Consider the following 4,441-nt stretch of genomic DNA (forward strand, 5'->3'; position numbering starts at 1 on the left):
TGAGTACTGCTGCAATAAATTATTTCATTGAAGTGAAACACATGTTTAATAACGTGCTTTAACTCCTATCATCATGAAAATGATATCACGTATACATCTTAGTATTTTAGTTATTCAGAGAGCAATAATATCACGAATGTAATGGATTCTGTGTCCAGTTGGAGGAAGAGAGCCAGTTTAAGAAGCAAGTAGTGATTCACACACATAGAGCACAGTAGAAGATCAAATACAAAACAAAGCATTTAACGTGCTACTTTAATTACGATGTGATTTGAGAAACTGGTTAATTAAACGATTTTAAGATGAAGTTTATGATGTTCTACTTTAATGACAAAATAAACTACGTGATTAAAGTGGAAATGTCGAGATTGAAGTTGACATTTCGTGCTTTTTCCCCACTGTGTGCCTTTTTTTCTCTGTACCCTAATAAGCTTTCATATGACACTCAGACAGTGGGCTTACAACTCTTCTTTTCAAGGCGACTTTGATATGTGACTTCTTTTTATTTCCGCACTGTGCGATTTTGTGAACGTGAGCTTTCAAGTTTCTCCAACACGCTATGTCACTCGATCAGCTTCCTTTTGTTGATTATACCACGGTTTATTTGAACAAATAGTATGTTTTTCCTTTGCCTCCACTTGGTATTCGCTGAAATTCTTATATTTTCCCCGTGCTTTTCCCATTGTCTTTTCACAGAAGGCTGAGCTTAAGGGCAATTTATATTCATTTGCATATTCAAAGAGGCGTAATTCTGGGAGGAGTTGGGGCGTTACATAAAGCGCGTGCACAGCGTTATTTTTCACGCTGATCGGGATTTATGTAGCGGAAGAACGTGGAATTTGGAGTACGCACGGATTCCAGCATCTGGATTTTTCTGTGCGTAGGCACATTTCGGCTTTTGTGCTTACGCCATGTTATAGTGCGAGTTCTACGCGCGGCGTTATACATGAGGCCCCAGGCCAATACCATCCCTACAGTGAAGCATGGTGGTGGCAGCATCATGCTGTGGGGATGTTTTTCAGCGGCAGGAACTGGGAGACTTGTCAGGATAAAGGGAAAGATGACTGCAGCAATGTACAGAGACATCCTGGAGGAAAACCTGCTCCAGAGCACTCTTGAACTCAGACTGGGGCAATGGTTCATCTTTCAGCAGGACAACGACCCTAAGCACACAGCCAAGATATCAAAGGAGTGGCTTCAGGACAACTCTGTGAATGTCCTTGAGATGCCCAGCCAGAGCCCAGACTTGAGTCCGATTGAACATCTCTGGAGAGATCTTAAAATGGCTGTGCACCGACACTTCCCATCCAACCTGATGGAGCTTGAGAGGTGCTGCAAAGAGGAATGGGTGAAACTGGCCAAGGATAGGTGTGCCAAGCTTGTGGCATCATATTCAAAAAGACTTGAGGCTGTAATTGCTGCCAAAGGTGCATTGACAAAGTATTGAGCAAAGGCTGTGAATACTTATGTACATGTGATTTCTCAGTTTTTTTATTTTTAATAAATTTGCAAAAACCTCACGTAAACTTTTTCACTTTGTCATTATGGTCTGTTGTGTGTAGAATTCTGAGGAAAAATGAATTTAATCCATTTTGGAATAAGGCTGTTACATGACAAAATGTGGAAAAAGTGATGTATTATGAATACTTTCCAGATGCACTGTATGTCTACTTTGGATTGGTTTTGAATTGGAGGCCATTCTGTACCACTATGCCCTGTTGGTCTACGGATTAAAGACAAGAATGTCTTTTAAGTTGGTTGCTTTTTCGCTCTGTGGTAAAATAATTGACACCGTAGACTTTAAAAAGAGTTGGGGAATTGTCCCCTTATAATGTCCAGTTGTCTTGTGAAAAAATAAGCAAAATGAGTGATCAAAAGATGAAAAATGTAACAAAATACAGAGGTGGATTGAGGCTTTTTATATGAAATGAGGATCGGAAGGAAGTATAGATGGAAGTGACATCATTGTCAAAGCACCATTTTGGGAAACCGGAAATGAAGAAGGTGAGTGAGCTAATTAATTATTTTTCTTCCGTAAGTAAGGTGAAAGAAGGAGAGAGGCATTAATGCTCTATATCAACCCTCTGTCTTGCTATATTTCACTCACCTCAGGACTTGTTGGCTGCCTCCTTAGTGCTCATGTGTGACACCTTCCTTCTTTCTCTCTCACAACATGGCCATGAAGAGAACACATAAAGGAGCACAACTCAGCAGCCGTATTGAGACAGACATGTGGTGTGTCCTGATAAAAGCTGACTACAAATGATTTGAATTGACCTACAACTACAACCGTGTTTCCTTGAAACTACACATCTATCATTTACCAGCTTGTATGGTTGCCAATATTCACATTTAGTCTGCTTCATTATTATCCATCTATCCATCCATTATCCAACCTGCTATATCTTAACAACAGGGTCACGGGGGTCTGCTGGAGCCAATCCCAGCCAGCACAGGGCACAAGGCAGGAAACAAACCCCAGGCAGGGTGCCAGCCTACCGCAGGGCACACACTAGGGACAATTTAGAATTGTCAATTCACCTAACCTGCATGTCTTTGGACTGTGGGAGGAAACCCACACAGACACGGGGAGAACATACAAACTCCATGCAGGGAGGACCCGGGAAGCGAACTCCTAACTGCGAGGCAACAGCGCTACCCACTACACCACCATGCCGCCTTTCATTATTATTATTTCATGAATATTAGCAATAAAACATTACTAAAATGTCTAATGTAACACCTGCTTGCCCTTTATTTATGTTTAATTTCCTGAGGTTATTGATGTAGAAAGGAAGGTGGGGAGAAGGTCTAAAGTACTCAACCTTACAAACAGTGGTAAGTATATGGGATTTGAGACATTCTCTTAAAGTCTACACAATTAAGAGTACAAAAAGGGAAAGTAAAGCCATATAGGACTCTGGTAAGACAAAACAGTTCCTATCATCTATATATATTATATTTAAAATAACAGTAGCCCCAGCACTGATCCCTGAGGGACATCACTCTTCTCTTCTGTTCCAGTTCTGCTCCCATCTACACACTACACCCTGAACTCCCACTTCTTTTAGTTTAATACCCAACCTCTCCTGTGGTTCCTTATCACATGAGAAATTAAACTTCTTGGCACCAGCTTGTTTAGGTTTTTAATGTAATAAATAAAGGAGTTCTGCGAGCGGTACACAAGTTTTAGACTCCTGAAAAAAGAAGAAGGAGGCTGAGCTACAGGAAGTTACAATCATAAATTCTTAAAAGCTTCCTGTTTTGTTTATGGTGGTCTAATGGATAATCTGTAGGACTGCAAATCAGAAGGCTCCTGGTTTAGTCTCCAGCACTGGCTCAAGGTGTTGATAGTGTTCACTATGGAAAGGCACTATAGTAAGGATCAGTAACTGGCAGAACCCCTGTGAGCAGCAATAACCTCAAACACTTTGTGATGGAACCGTTTGATGTTCAGAGGTATTTTGGTCCTTGCTATTTCAGTTTATTTTATATTTCTGAGATGTCTTACATGAATGCTTTTCTTCATTTCAGTCCACAGCATTTCAATAGAAGTGAGGTCAAGATGCTGAGTTGACCATTCAAAAACGTGACATTTTTTATGTTTATGCTTCTATCTTTGGTTTCGACATGCTTTGACTCAACCACTCCAGACCTCACATAGTTGCCCCAATGTTCTACTAATACAACTTTGAATTCATTGTTTGCTCAATGATTTCAAGCCATCCAAAACCTCTGGCAGCAAAGCAAGTCCACACCATGATAGTGAGGTAGGGTTTTGGTGTTGATTTCAGGTGCTTTGACTTTGTTGTTAAACATTCCACTTTGTACTTTTATCAAAATGTTCAACTGTGGTCTCCTCTGTCAGAGTACATGGTGTTGAAACAGCATCTTATGCAAGGTGTTTCCTTCCTGCATTGTGCTCAGTGCTGTCAGAAGAAGCCACCTATATTGATTTGGTGAGATTTAGGAAGTAGTGTGGAATTTTGATATTTTTGACATTTTACTTAATCACTATGTGGTTCTATAGTGTAGTGGTTATCATGTCTGCTTTACACGCAGAAGGTCCTGGGTTCGAGTCCCAGTGGAACCAAATCAGTTATTTAGCCAGATTGGTGGTTCTGAGGCTAGGGCTCTGCATTGGCAATTGGAAGGCTGCCGGTTTGAATCCCGTAAATGCCAAAAGGGACTCTGCTCTGTTGGGCCCTTGAGCAAGGCCCTTAACCTGCAATTGCTGAGGGATTTGAGTAGTGAGAAAAGTGCTATATAAATGCAAATAATTATTATTATTACTTACACTATCTTGGGTTGGAGAGTTGAAGGGCTCCCTTTGTGGTCTAATTAGCCTAGCCCATACACTGTGGACCTCCCTAACACTATTACACCCTTTTTTGTAATATAGAGACCCCACACAGTATTTCAGTTGAGGTCTTGCTAGCAT

At 40.8% G+C, this 4,441-nt stretch overlaps 1 non-coding gene across 1 annotated transcript; it reads left to right on the top strand.

Annotated features, from left to right (window-relative positions):
• Window positions 1-4,020: 4,020 nt before the first annotated feature.
• Window positions 4,021-4,093, top strand: trnav-uac. Its single transcript has one exon. It is a non-coding gene; the product is annotated as a tRNA-Val (tRNA).
• The last annotated feature ends 348 nt before the right edge of the window (window positions 4,094-4,441 follow it).

This window comes from Polypterus senegalus, chromosome 3 (genome assembly GCF_016835505.1).
Source record: "Polypterus senegalus isolate Bchr_013 chromosome 3, ASM1683550v1, whole genome shotgun sequence".
Lineage (NCBI taxonomy): Eukaryota > Metazoa > Chordata > Cladistia > Polypteriformes > Polypteridae > Polypterus > Polypterus senegalus.